Source organism: Mustela nivalis (assembly GCF_964662115.1).
Source record: "Mustela nivalis genome assembly, chromosome: 6".
In the NCBI taxonomy this organism is placed as follows: Eukaryota; Metazoa; Chordata; class Mammalia; order Carnivora; family Mustelidae; genus Mustela; species Mustela nivalis.
In genome coordinates, this window is record NC_139025.1 from 134,470,768 (window position 1) to 134,486,640 (window position 15,873).

Consider the following 15,873-nt stretch of genomic DNA (forward strand, 5'->3'; position numbering starts at 1 on the left):
TCCCAGTGGATTCTGCAATAGATACAGCTGATACATTGGATTTAGTTCTTGGCATCATGTTTTTAAGACAGGCATTTTCAAATTACCATATGCCCAAAGGAAAACACCCATATGGTAAGGTTCTATAAAAATGGAACTTGCATAAAGACTGGCTAAAGAAACTAGAGCATAGATTTCTCAGAAAAGAAAAGATTTGGAGACATAGTATAGTTGATGAGCTCTCAAGCAGAAAGGCTTTAGACCTAATCTCAGAATTTAATTGAGACCAAACTATGATAGTAGTTTCTCAGGAAATATTAGGGGACTTTAACTATTATCTTTTATCATCCCTTTGACTAATAGGGTATAGTAATTTGATCTGTGTGCAGGGTAGGTGTCCTCTTCCTTCTTTTTTATATAAAATTTATTGCCTGGTTGAAAATGAAAATTTTCCTGGAAATAATTGATTTCAGCAGAAACATGCTCTCCTTGCTTAACATTCTTCATGATATTTTTATATACATTTACATACAAACAAAAGAATATTTGAGATTGGTTATTGCGGGAGGAAGTTAAAGGTAATGAGAAGGGAGAGGCTTTTGGTTTGTGATAATAAAGTGCTATTTCTTAATCTGGGTGGTAGTTACATGGATGCGACCAATTTGTGATAAATGTGATAAATGACCTATATACTTAATGATTTATGCATATTTCTGTGCATATATTATAATTCAAAAATATATTTGATTTTAAGAAGAATATAAGTAATATATATTTAGGATATAAAGCATACAAAAAAACCTTTAGGGATTTCTTTAAATACTTAGAAGTACCAGGAAGCATTATCCAAATAAAGAACTTAAAAATGATCAATACCATTGAATTTATTATCTATATGCTTCCACTTTTATCCATTTCTATCTCCTCATCTTAGAGGTAACTGATATATTGATTTGCATTTTTTATTTATTTTCCTTTTCTTGAAAAAAAAAAAAGTTGCATCCCAAACCTATGTAACCCTAAACAGGATTTGTTTTCTTTTGCTTGTTTTAGAGCTTTACCAAAAATGCTTATACACTGTGTGTAGTCTTCTGTGATTTGTTTTTTCCATGTTGTTACATGGATTTTTCTTTCTATCAATTTAATGGAAAAACACCCTTATTGGCTAAATGCGTTGTAGTATCTTCTCCTGTTTTGTGGCTTATTGTTTTACTCTTTGAATGATGTCATCTGATGAATGGGGGTTTTGAAATTATAATGTGGTTATATTTATTATCTTTTCTTTTCCAGTTAATAGTTTTGGTGTCTTATTTAGGACATCATTCCTTATTCTAAAGTCATATAGATAATCTTCTATATTATCTTTTGAGTTTTGAAAGAGGTGTGCATTCACATGTAAATCTTAATCTCTCTGGAATTGAAGTAGGAGTATAATAGACATGTTTTCCATATGGGCAATTAATTATATGAGCACCATTCATTAAACAGTTCCTCATTTTCTCACAGCTTTGCAATGCAACCTCTGTCATATAACAAATTTACATACATAGGCATGTTTCCAGGCTCTCTGTTGGATATTTGTCTATCCCTATGCCAATATCATACTGTACTGTTACTGTAAATTCCTAATGTCTTGATAATTTGTAGGGCGAGGCTCTTCCACTTTTTCTTCTTCTTTAGAACTCCATATGCATTTTAGTATTAATTTATTGATCTCCTTATAAGATCCAGCCATGCCTATGATTTTAAAATTATTAAATCTTTGGCTCAATGTGGGCAGGTTTGACCTCTTTATATTGAGTAGTCTTAACCATTAAGATTAGATGACTCTCTTTTACTTAGGTCTCTTTACTGTTGTTCTATAGAGTTTTATAATTTTCTCCATATAGGTCTTTGCCTTCTTTACATTTTTAAAGACTTGTTTGTAGGTACCTTACATATTTTGTTGCCATTGTAAATTTTTTGAATTGCATTTTTGTACTGTTTGTTTTTCTGGCACAGACATGAAATTGAATATTTATTTGTATTTTCTCTAGCTCCCTTTAAACTTTTATTAATTTTAATAATTTATAAGCAAATTATCTTGTGTTTTCTATGTAAAAAGTCATACATTTGTGAGTAATGACCATTTATTTTTTCCTTTTCAATCTTTGTGACATTTTTTTCTTATTCCTTACTGTGTATCGGGATCTGCAGTAAAACTTTAAATAGCAGTGGTTATAGATTGTTACTGATTTTAATTTAAATACTTGGAGGGCTTTCTTTTATAAATGTGGTTTCATAAGACACCATCTCTCTTTGGAAATTGCTCAAAATTAACAGCAATTTTTTTAAATGGAAAAAAAAGACCCACATTCTCTATCTTCATTAAAATTAGGGGACACATATAATTCATAAACATGAAAATACACATAAAATCTTCTCAAAATTACTGAGCAAAGAGGACCAAAGACATTCTAGAAGGCAAGAAATAGATATCTAAATGATGCATAGCTGCAGTATCTGAAAAATAAAGTCAAAACAAAGGAACAGAAATTAAGTTCAAGATATTATTCAAAAAAGCTTTCTTGAGATTTAAAAAACAAAATGAAACAACACTGGAATCTGTACATTGCAAAGGCACATTTTATGGGGAAAAAAAACCCTGGCCAGAAAACTCAATATTAGGACATGGCTAAGTAAATTACTTGGACTCTAAAGATAAGGAAGGAATCTTTTGGGTAGTGGTATAAAAAGAACAAGAGACTTGTAAGGGAGGAAAGAATCTAGCCATCCATAGATTTCTCCACAGCAACAGACAGAGGGGAAGAGCTACAAAATACTCAGGGGAAGAAATCGTGAGCCAAGGATTTTTTTTATTCAACCAAGATGTTCTTCAAGTATAAAGACCTCAGATAAACAAGTTTGAATATGTAAAAAACCAAGGAATATTTTCCCATGAGCCTTTCTTGAGAACAACCACTGGAAAATTAATTTAAACCAAGAGATGAGCTGGGGAAATTGTGGCAAAAGAATTCATGACATTATTTTGTTGAGTATTGAACATATGTAACTATAAAACCAGGACTCAAACAAATGTGGGGCTTATGGTGACAGAACAGAATGTGAAAGTTATATGCCTATATATGTAGAAATGAGACAGCTAACTAAAATTGGAAAGGAGGAGGAAACAACATGAAAGATAAGATCACTGATTACAAAGGTGCTCTGTTAGGGGCACCTGGGTGGCTCAGTGGGTTAAAGCCTCTGCCTTCAGCTCAGGTCGTGATCCCAGGGTCCTGGGATTGAGCCCCACATGGGGCTCTCTGCTCCACAGGGAGCCTGCTTCCTCTTCTCTCTCTGCCTGCCTCTCTGCCTACCTGTGACCTCTGTCTGTTAAATAAATAAAATCTTTAAAACAAAACAAAACAAAAAACAAAGGTACTCTGTTAGATAGGAGTTAAATCCTTCAGAGCTGAAAAACCAGTAATGTAATTATAGATGTATTTAAAAATATAAACATAAATATTGTTACAGTTAATATTATCAACTTAAATTAGGAAGTAGAGAAGAAGAAATAAAATGGAACACTATTTTATCATTATTCAAAGTAGGGATAATTATGTCAAAAGACATAGATAAGTAATGACATGATATAAAGTCATAATTATGAAACAATGATTAAAACGAAAGGGCAAACCTCCTTCACTACCAGAAGAACTACACATAAAAAATAAGAAAGGAGACCAGGATATTAAGTGTCTTTAAAAATCTATAAAAGATCAACAACATTAAATTATATAATAGAAATAAGACCAGAACTATCAATAAATATAAATGAACGTAACTCACATAGTTTCAGAAAAATGTTTCAAGAAAGTAGAATACTTTATACAAATATATATAAACACACACTCTCTATACATTAAAGATTCTGGTCACCAATTCCAACATGTGTATTTGTATAGGGGTGTGTGTGTGTGTGTGTGTGGACTTTCCCCACACGTACAAGCAATTTTCCAATGCCAGCTGAGTGTCACACAATTTAAATCATTTTCAACACTATCTACTCAAAGATAGCATTAGATTCCAAAGGTTAAGGGATCATCCTACAAGGCTGCCCCATCCACCCCTGCCAGATGCTAATTGCAAGTCCAGGTTGCCACCTGTGTTTCTGACCAATTAGCTACAGATTGAAGGTTTTAAAGACCCCCACCTTGGGTTTGATTACTTTGCTGGAGCAACTCACAAAACAAAGAGAAACATTTTGCTTACTAGATCACTGGTTTATTATAAAAGGATATAACCCAGGAATAGGCAGATGAAAGAGTTGCAAAGGCAAGATATGGAAAAAGGATTCAGAGTTTCTATGCCCTCTCCAGGTGTGCCACTCTTCCCAGATCTCCATGTGTTTACCAACCTGGAAGCTCTCTGAATGCTCCCCTTCTGGTTTTTTACTGAGGCTTCATTACATAGGCATGATTGATTAAGTCATTGGCCATTGTTGAACTCAATCTCCAGCCCCTCTATCCTCCCCAGAGATGGTGGGGGGGGGCAGTGGTACTGAAAGTTCCAACCCTCTGATCACAAGAATGATTTTCCTGGCAACCAGCTCCCCATCCTTAAATTACCTAAGGGCTTTCCAAGTCACCTCATTAACAAAACAAAAGACACCTTTATTGCTCTTATCACAGGAATTTCTAGGCATTTTAAGAGCTTTGAGTCGGAAACCATGGACAAAGACCAAATATATATTTTTTATAAATCACAGTATCATAGTATACATGATAAATAACTAAAAGAAGTAATTTAGAAGGACTGAAAATAAAAAGAAAGCAAATTATACAAGACAAAAGCAAAGCTGGAGTCATAAGATATTAGTCAAGGCAGAATTTTGGCCAAAAAGCATTAACTGTGACAAAGAACACTCTATAATGTTAAAAAGAGTCATTCACAATAAAAATATAATAGTGTCAAATATCTATGAGCCAAATGTCTCAACTTCATAAAACAAAAACTATAAGATAGAGAAATAAACATGTAATAGATGGCTAAACTTACCTCTTAGCCCATGCTAGTGGTTAAAAAAGAAAAAGGTACAAATGAATGAAATAATAATTTTATAAGAAAGTATAATTTACAAAAAGTAACCAGTAAAGAGATATAAAAAATTAGATTAATTTTCATGGAGGAAATAGTGAATGTTGTCAGTTTATTACCTTGTGTAGCTTTTCTTTCTACCATACCTTTGAAGAATAGATTATGAATGCTATTTCAACAGCTCCAAAGAATACAATATATGTGCAATTGCATTTTAAAAGTTAGTCAGAGGTTCACCTGGGTGGCTCAGTTGTTTAAGCTCCAGATTCAGGTCATGATCTCAGGATCCTGGGATCTAGCCCCACGTCAGGCTCTGAGCTCAGCACAGAGTCTGTCTGTCATTCTCCCTGCCCCTTTGCTTCCCCCAGCCTAGCTCCTGCATGCACACATGCTCTCTCTCAAATAAATAAATAAAATCTTTAAAGAAATTAAAAAATAAAAGTTAGATGTCATTTAGTTCACTAATATATCTGTGGGATGTCAAGATGATCAAGGTCTTTGAAGACTAGCTTACCAAGAGCAAGAGAGTCGATATAACCCCCAAATGAAGATATGTTGCTGACCCTTCCTGGTAAAAGAAAATTGCTCTGGTTCTTTATATTCCAATTCTTTATAATTGGTATAGAGGAAATAGCACAGTTAATTTCTGAATTGATTTGCTTCACATCTAGACCATATCTGAAGATCCTACATATAGATCATCAGATGCACTTAGAACCAGCACATAATCAAATCTATCATAATCTATAGTTATTCTTCAACATCCACCTGTCCCTTGTACATATGTGAATACTGGGAGTTGGTAGATATCATCACTGTAATATTTCTTTTATTTAAAGATTTTATTTATTTATTTATTTGTCAGAGAGAGAGGGAGAGTGCGCACGAGCACTGGCAGGTGGAGGCAGAGGGAGAAGCGGGCTCCCCGCCGAGCAAGGAGTCCAATGTGAGACTCGACCCCAGGATGCTGGGATCATGACCCGAGCTGAAGGCAGCTGCTTAATCAACTGAGCCACCCAGGCATCCTTCACTGTAATATTTTTCAAGGTCTTTTATTTTGTTCGTTTTGTTTGTTTGTTTTTTTAGGACTAAAAGTTCTCAAATTTAATACCAAACCAACCTATTGGTGCAAAGGCATAGTAGCAGAAAAATCATTTCCCTGATAAAACATGTCTGTTGGCCAGGTAGGAAGGATATTTACAGAGTGATAGGATAGAACACATGATCTTCACACAGTTTAATTAAATATGTGATGCCAGTTAGGTATGTCATTTCATGACATGTGATGCCTTATAGGCCCTGCTTTGTTCTTCTCCAGTGCCTCCTCTTGGAGTTGTACCTGATTTTACTACCAGTTTTCATCCAAATCCACTGGGGAATGGGATGATTCTGCTTTTGTTTCTTGGCCAGGAATCACTTGATTCTGAAAGTCTTGTGAGAAGACATGGCCAGAAACAGTCAGCCACACACAGCAGGACGGAGGAAAAAAAGAAAAAAAAGTTTTTAAGGTTTCAATGATAACAATAATTTTGTCAATTTCCATGAAAATAAGGTATTGCTTTTGTTTTAATATTCTGGGGTGTCTCGCTCCAGGGGTCAGGGAGTCAATGTGAAAATTCTACTGACCTATTTCAGTTATATATTCTAGAGCTGAAGAAATAACTATGAGTATCTGAACATATTATAAGGAGGCAAATCTAGGTCCAAATTCTGTATATTATCTAGCTTCATAAATTCCTACTTTGACAAATGGTACCACAGTGGCATTTTGGATTCCTAGAGTTGTTTTTAGATATATAGATTAGTTAATAAATCTACTTATTTCATTCCTAAGAACACCATAGTTCTTTAACTACCACCAAATATTTCTATCCATATAGGGATTTCTGTCTGATTGTCATTGTTTCCTTCTGCCCGTTTCATTAAAGTAAACTCATCTTTTCACTGTTATTTGGCCTCTGTCTCTTTAGTTCTTGTTTCCCATTGAAATCAGGAAACTTGGGTCAGTGGGGTATCTCTCAACATTATCATCTTTAGTCTTCAGAGGACAGACACACAGAGCTTTTACATGATTTGGTTCTCTCCAAAATAAAGCATTTTTTTAATGCTTAAGAAAATGAATGTCTTTTGGGACCCCTTGAGAAATAGGGAGAAAATGTGATGATCATATATAGTAAATCCATGCTAACATTTCCATCTGTCTAGGTTTATGGATTCTTTTCTCTTGACGTGATCTGAAATCAAGAGTCAGCAGCTCAACCACCTGAGCCACCCAGGCACCCCTCACTATTGTTCTCTTACTCTAAGTCCCTTCCACCTAACACTTGCCTTGTTTTAACCTTCCAGATAGAAATACACTGAAAAGGTCCATGAACTTTTATCTTCAAATTCTTACTATTTTTTTTAAACATATAATTACTGAACTCTATGTTAAAGAATTATTGATGCATTGGTCAGGATGAGTAGCTATTAATTTATCCTTTATGGTTTGTTTTATTGTGAAATGGATATAAACATGGAGGTATTTAAGAAAACAAGGACTCTAAATAAAACCAAGAGCTCTGTCATTGTCTAATTTAAAAACATAAAGTTCAGAAGATAGATTTATTACATCACTGAAACCTATTAGGTCAAAGATTATTTAGCTACTTTATGCTCTAATTGCAATTCTTTATTTACTGCCCACTTCCCCATCCCTATTATATATCCCCAGCTGTTGTTCACAATGGGCTATCTTTCTTCAGATGTGACATACTCTCAAATCTCCATAGATCATGCTGACCCAATCTCCCCTTTCCTTCTTTCCTTCTTAGCCGAGTAAGTGCTCTTCACTGACTGAGGCCCTGCTCAGTTGTTCTGACCTTGGTGAAACCTTTCCATGTCATTTGGAACATTTCCAGAGTATCTGGTTCATACTGTTTTGTTTATAACTCATCACATGATGTTTTTAACACTTTAGTACCAAAGTGGCCTAATAAGGAAGATGGGTTTTCCATAGTAGGGTCAAGTGAGCCCAACCGAACAGGAATTTCATCTTTGTATTCAATCTTCAATGAGTTCTATCTCCTCCATTAAATTATGAGCTCCACTTTGAAAGCAAGAAATAAATGTCTCTTGTATTTCTATTTCTAGCATCTAGTTCAATGCTGGGTACATAGTGGGCTTCAATAAATGCCTAATGTAATTTAATTATACATTAGGTGGCAGAATGCCAGAGTCACATAATATAGTGCTTTTGGATGGTGTGCATATTTCTGATTTTCCTACCTGTTCTGGTATGACAAGTACCAATTTTCTAAACTTTGAAAACATCTGACATATATTATTTTTAAAAGTTAATATTCCTTCCCGAGATCATTTAACCATTTCTTGCAGACATTTGAAATCATAAAGAAGCATATTTATTTTTCCAATTTTTATGACCATGTATTAGTTTTACCTGATTAGTATTGGTTAGATTTGACCCAATTTTAATCTTATATTCATTGTGTCACTAATTTATGCAGAAAATATTGCAAAGCCTCTTTTAGAACACTGGCCTTTTGAGACAGGGGACTTAGGTAGTCCTTATCATGTTCTTGGTTGCCTTACACTATCATTCTGGATGGTGGTTAATAATGCTTTATATTTATCTTTGAGGAAAGGCTTTGAGATGACTCTAAGCTTAGGAGGCACAGTCAAGAACTGCACCGGGGTTTTCAAATAGCAGCTATGATCATGAGACCAAAGGCAATCTTTGTCCAAATGCTGTGGAATCACAATGCAGGGCATTTTTCTCCAAGCTCTGCTTACGCATGTGGATCTCTGTTGTCAACTGTGCTCTCATCTTAGGGTATGGACTGCCATATAAGCTCCGTGTTGGTTAGGCTCTTTTGTTGCCCTTGATTTCTGAGTATTTCCATTCTTAAGATCAAAAGCCCACAAAGAAAAAAGTACTAATAACAGAGAATTGCACTCTATACTTAAACATGGATGGGGCTTAGAGCATTAGGGTATCTCGTCTTCAGAAGCTTGTATGTTATCATAGTGAACACACGGACTTTCTGTCTGGGCAAATGCCTGTTTGCCCTTCCAGCTGAATCTACCCTGCACCATAACGGATATGAGGCTAATAGAGACCAGTTTTCTCTTTCTTTCTTTCTTTTAAAGATTTTATTTATTTATTTGACAGACAGAGATCACAAGTAGGCAGAGAGGCAGGCAGAGAGAGAGAGAGAGGAGGAAGCAGGCTCTCTGCTGAGCAGAGAGCCCGATATGGGGCTTGATCCCAGGACCCTGGGATCATGACCTGAGCCGAAGGCAGAGGCTTTAACCCACTGAGCCACCCAGGCGCCCCCAGTTTTCTCTTTCTTAAACTCATTTCTTTTCTCTGCATTTTGACGCCATATCCGTTTGAGGCAAGCTGTGGCAGGCACATTTACTAAAAGGATACCCATGTTGGGAAGCAGCAGCCAAAGGCTCAGTGCCAGGATTAGCCATTAGCAGTAGGGGGGAAAACCTTGTTGTAGTCTTGTTTGCTGGAAGGCTACCCACTGGCATTTGAAATAGTTCTCTCTTGTCAATCAAACAAATTGTCTTGCAGATCTACTGGGTGTTTAGAGGATACAGAGAGAGAATTTTCAGATCTTTAGGTGCTTTTTCAGAAGGTGATCTGTGTTCTGTAGCAATATCTGAATTTTTTTTTTAAGGATGGTTCTTCCTTCAGCAGTGTTGTTGATGTACCCCTCATGCCTAGAGATTATAGGAAATAATAGTTTTTAGACATATCATTAAAATTGCCCCCATTTTGGAGAGTATTAATGAAAATCTGGCTGTGGGAATATCTTTATCTTGATGTCCCAGGATATTAAGGTAGCCTGAGTTATCAGACCAAAGGATAATATTAGGGTTAAGAATAACTATGGGGGCACCTGGCGGACTCATTTGGAAGAGTGTGTGGCTCTTGATCTCAGGGTCATGAGTTTGAGCTTCACATATACAAGTATACAGCCAGTGTACAGGATAGGCTGAGAGGAGTGCTCATAATAACACATAGATGTCCCTTAATGTATTAAAATTCTACTTATATAAAAAAGAAAATCGGTAAGGCCTGTAGTGAATAGCCACCTTTGTAATGCAAATACTCCCCCATCTCTAGCATGGTTTCAACTGGTGGTGTTCAACTTTAATCTCTTTATTTCTTTACAGTTCCCCATAAAAGCCCCCCTTTATGTTTTATTAATTCCCACCTCTGATTAAGATTTCATCTGAAGAAAGTGTTGTGCTACTAAAAAATTATTTTTTAAAAACACTGAACTATACACATTATATGGGACAGAATGAGGTAAAATATCATTCTCCAAAAACCTTTGAATTAAGGATTCCCATTTGAATTGTTTATCCCAATGGGAATTATCCTGTGAAAGGCAGAGTCCTTTGAAGAGTTCATCACTCTTATGACATTCCTTATGAAAAGTTCCGTGATGCTGCCAGGCACATGCTCTCTCCTTTGCATTTACCAAACTCCCCTGGGCCGTAAAGACATGAATAGTGTCTATCTATATACCACAGGTATATTTTTATAGTGTTGATGAGTTATTGGTCCCCCCCCCCAATTATAGGAGTAACTCAGGATAATTGCAGTCAGTTTGAGAACATGGGTTGGTGATTTTGTACTGTCAACATACCTAATGTGGAGCTCCATATCCTAGACATCTTTTCTCTGTATGTTTTAAGTTTAGTGCTGACCACTAGACGAATCTGTGTGGGATTTGGAATATGAATGTAAAATAGTTATGATTATACTCCAAAGCATGGTTGGCATATTGTGGCCCACAGGCCAGATACAGTATGCCAACTGTTTTGGTAAATAAAGTTGTATTAGAACCCAGACACACTTGTTTATATATTGTCTTCTGCTATTTTCATGCTACAATGACAGGGCTAGGTGACTACAAACCACATGACCTGCAAAGTCTAAAACGTTTTTACCTTATGGCCTATCAATTCTGTACCTATTAATAGATATTTCATAAATTAAAAAAAAATTGGCTGATCATGTCTCTCCAGGTTGGTGCAAGGCTCCACGTGCTACTTACTGAAACTCACAAAGGCTGGTTCATCTCTTCGACAAGGATGCGCTGGAGCTCCTCCTTCAGCTTGGGATTAGATATGGTGAGAGATAGTTACAGTATGTAGTTTGTCTTTGTCAGTTTTAATTGTCTTCATGTGTTCCAGGTGTCCTAAATTTTCTAAGCTATGTGTCCAGTTTTCTTTCTATCATCCTTGTTGAACTGAAATGACTTCAGGCCCACCATCAGATGCCCTCCACTTTTTTTTTTTTTTCAACCAGGAAATGGGTCTACTAGCATAGTAAAAATGATCTCAGGGTGGGATATCCCAAAGTAGTTTGGAAAATACTGCTATTTTTATAACAGATATGTAGTTTGTGAATATAGAATGGGTTTATTATGGTTATTATAAGTAAAGTAATAAACACATTTAAAAAAAGAAATTTAAATAAAATTAAAAATTCAGTTACTTATCCAAAAGTCACATTTCAAGTGTTGCCATAGCCACAAATGCCCACTGACTACCATATTGTACAGTGTAAGTAGACCATACAGTAGGCTCTCAAAAGTGTTTTGCATTGATATCGAGGACTCTATCTATGCTGTTGATTACATTTCTCATGACACACAGTCTCACAACCATGTGCACTAACTGCACTAACAGTTCACTAACTCCTCTTATCTAAACGTAATTTTCTTCCTTTCAGTTCTCCCACATCCAACCTGAGAAATAATTATTTATTTTTCAAGTATCATCTATCAATGAAATATTTTGACTCTTTCTTCTGAAAAGAATCAATTATTTCATCCTCTTTGTTCCACTGTACATCTATGGATTTTCCTTCTAGGATAATTTTTCATACTTTATTGAATTTCATACTTTATTGGAGGCCTCTGGATGGCAGGAACTGGGGCTTATTTGTCTTTGTATTTTCCATATCTGGCACAATTCTGGCATACAGAAGTCACTCAGCAGATGATGGTTTAAGTGAAAGAAGCAAAAGGATCTCTCTATTTTTATTTTTCATTTTCTTATGACATCTATTACTTCTACCCCTTGAATTTTGAATCTCAATTTCTCTTCTTTTGCATGTAAACATGCTAAAGTCTTTTCTGTTTGTTAAAAAATCACATTTATGAAGCTTTCTCAGGTCATATTTACAGGTTACATGATTGGATAGGCCAATTTCCAGACATGTAGATATCTTGTTTGACAGTAATCATAAATACAACTCTTTATTTATAATTCCAAAACCTGACATGTTCTAAAAATCAAAAGATTCCTTATAATTCATCTGGTACTACATGGTAATAAACCCTGATTTGGTATGCATAGACATGAGACTATTCGTAGTCTACTGACGTCAGTTAATGTGAATTTTCAAATGGTACTTGAGTATCTGTGCCATACTACTTTTTTTTTAAATTGGAAAACTTCTGAGTTCTGAAACACGTGTAGCCTCAAAGGCTTGGCATTATCTGTGAACTTGTCCATCACTCTGGCTATTTATGTACAGCAAATACATTTTTTTACAGAAACATAAAAACAATTCATCAAAAACAGTTCACTTTTTATATATAAAAGGAATTCTAAGGCTAGTTATTGAAGTTGCAAAACCAGAACAAAATTCTGTTCGATACTTAATAAAATAAACTTTTCTCAAGATTTTGAGGGCATGCCTTATTTTTTAGTCGGATAATGACCAGATGGCTATAAGATTTAGTTTCATCATTTTTAAAAGAGAACACACTTTTATAGAGCCAAAAATAGTTATATAGCCAACAATTACAGAATCGTTCTGGAATTTTCTGTACTTACACCGTCTATATTCAAAGTTGCAGGATACTCTGTCTTTTTGATAGACATAATTCTACCAGGCAGAATAAAATCATCTTGAAATGATATGGCAGATACTTGACTATTCAGTCACACACAGAGGTTCACACTCTGGAAGCAATCATGGAAACTTAAAACATGATTCATGCTCAAAGACTGTGAATCTTCCCCGAATTTTGACTGCATTTCCAGTAAATAACTCTGCATTTCTTCAGTAACCGTGGTTCCATTGACTACAGGGAAGTTTAGCAGTAGAAGTGAATGGAGTCTCCAGTGGACATTGGCCCAATCCACATGAACAATTTGAGTGTGAATGCACTCACTTCCTGGAACAAATCAGCAATGCTCTTACATTTTCCCCTGCAGTTTCAAGTTCAGTGTTGAATTACTCTATCATATCAGTAAAAAATACAAGCTGTGAACCTCTGGCAGGCGAACAAGTTAGAGATCTAAGACATGTCTGTTTTCAAAAAAGTACCTTATTTGGGGAAGCAGTTCAGCGAATCTCTATCAAGTTACAGTGACCAGGTCAGTTACTAAGCTATGGTCTGGCAGCGTTAGGCCCACATGGCCACTGGGAGCTTTGGGAAGCTGCTGTTGGTATTCTGTAAACTGCATTCTTGTAAACTGCATTTGACTCCTGCACTTGGCCTGCAGGAGGCACTAGAGAGAGACCAGGAGCCTGGGTGGAACAGAAGGGACAGGCTCCTTCCCATATATCCCCCCCCCATATATTTTCTATTCCAGATTTTATGTTTTGCACCTGTCATTGTTATCCTAACAATGCTTCCTCACTCTAGAAGCAATGTATTTTTTTTTCTAATAGCAACAGGTATTTCAGTCTGCTATTTTTCTGACACTTCCCCAAACCAGCCTCACTGAACCTTGTCAGAGATACCATCACCAGCTGACAGGTTCCTCCTTCCCAAAGTCTGGGTTCTGGCTGCAGAGTCTCTTCTTTGACCTGATACCAGCTGGCCAGAGACCCAGCATCCCCAGGGACTCAGCAAGCCCACCCTCTCTGGTGCCTCTCAGTCTCCAAGTTTCTTTCTTTCTTTCATTTTAATTTAAATTTTTTAAAATTTTTTTTATAAACATATAATGCATTTTTATCCCCAGGGGCATAGGTCTGTGAATCACCAGGTTTACACACTTCACAGCACTCACCATAGCACATACCCTCCCCAATGTCCATAACCCCATCCCCCTCTCCCAACACCCCTCCCCCGAGCAACCCTCACTTTGTTTTGTGAGATTAAGAGTCACTTATGGTTTGTCTCCCTCCCGAACCCATCTTGTTTCATTTATTCTTCTCCTACCCCCTTAACCCCTCATGTTGCATCACACTTCCTCATATTAGGGAGATCATATGATAGTTGTCTTTCTCCCTCAATCTCCAAGTTTCTAACTTTTAACACAAATGTTAACCCCATTTCTTCCCTCCCTAGCCTAGGGGTAGTAGCTGCTCCTGCTGTTACTATCTCCTTGATGCCTTCATATTCCCTCTTTGACTTTGGAGTTTTCCAATACCTGAACTAAACATTCTTTTTTTTTTTTTTAAGATTTTATTGATTTCTTTGACAGAGATCACAAGTAGGCAGAGAGGCAGGCAGAGAGAGAGAGAGAGAGAGAGGAGGAAGCAGGCTCAGTGCCGAGCAGAGAGCCCAATGTGGGACTCAATCCTAGGACCCTGGAATCATGACCTGAGCTGAAGGCAGAGGCTTTAACCCACTGAGCCACCCAGGCGCCCTGAGCTAAACATTCTTTATGGTAAATCTTGCAGTTCAAATAACAAGTCTGACTTTTGTCTTCTGAGTGGATGTTGGCTCATAAAGCTGATAGCCACAGGATTGCATCAAAAGAAACTCAGACATAAGATTTCAATCCATCTTCTCCTAAATACTCTTTATTTGTTAAGACCTCAAACTGAAGGCACCTCCCTGATTACTTTTCCATCAAAGCGAGTAGTGAGTCTCATGTGCTGGCCCAGAATACTAATTCTTGTGGTGAAGTTCTTCTTGTAATTGTTAATTATCTGTTAAGTCATCTCAACCCTTCATTTGTAAATGCTTGGTGTAGCAAGTAAACTCATTTTTCTCATATTTAGGCTAAACTCAAATTTGTTACTGAAAAAACACTATTCCTTATTAGCTAATGTTATGCTGATATGATTAAGAACAATTTCCCCTAAAATCCCAGGTGATTCTCCTCCCCCACCCTACCATGAGGTCACATGCTGGGAACTCCTTATATAGGAAAATACCCAAAACAAAAGTTTGCATTGTGATGTTTTTGTTTGTTGTTTTGTTTTACTGTTTCAAAATCAGATTGCACCCGGACCTTTGCTCTCAAATAGGTTAACTGGGAGCTTGCTTTAGCGTTTCCAGTTTTCCTGAGGCCTAAGTTCAAATTAATACCAATATCTGTTTCTGTATATCACAATTACACTTTTAAAGATTTTATTTATTTATTTGACAGACAGAGATCACAAGTAGGCAGAGAGGCAGGCAGAGAGAGAGGGAGAGGGGGAGAAGTAGGCTCCTCGCTGAGCAGAGAGCCTGATGCTGGACTCTGGGATCATGACCTGAGCTGAAGGCAGTGGCTTAACCCGCTGAGCCACCTAGGCGCCCCACAATTATACTTTTAAATCAGTTCTTAGAATTGCTTAGTGAAGATTTAAGTGTGTGGAGAAGAACAGAGATAGCAAAGAAAACAACTCCAAAGTCTTTTGGCTTTGTGGAAGTCACGTTCTGTAAAGCTTTTTGTTTTTTATTTTTATCTATTTATTTAATTTATTTTATTTTTCTTATTTTTTATTCATTTTTACTTTAGTTTTACTTTATAGAAGCTATTCCTAAATGCCCTGAATTGAGAAGTAAAACAAATCTCTTGGATAATTCTTACTTGTATCATATTGTATATGTAAAC

General features: G+C 36.3%; 1 pseudogene across 1 annotated transcript; it reads right to left on the bottom strand.

Annotated features, from left to right (window-relative positions):
- Positions 1 to 6,348: 6,348 nt before the first annotated feature.
- LOC309866435 (large ribosomal subunit protein eL39 pseudogene) lies at positions 6,349 to 6,517 on the bottom strand (annotated as a pseudogene). The gene has a single exon. The product of its transcript is annotated as a large ribosomal subunit protein eL39 pseudogene (transcript).
- Positions 6,518 to 15,873: the final 9,356 nt, after the last annotated feature.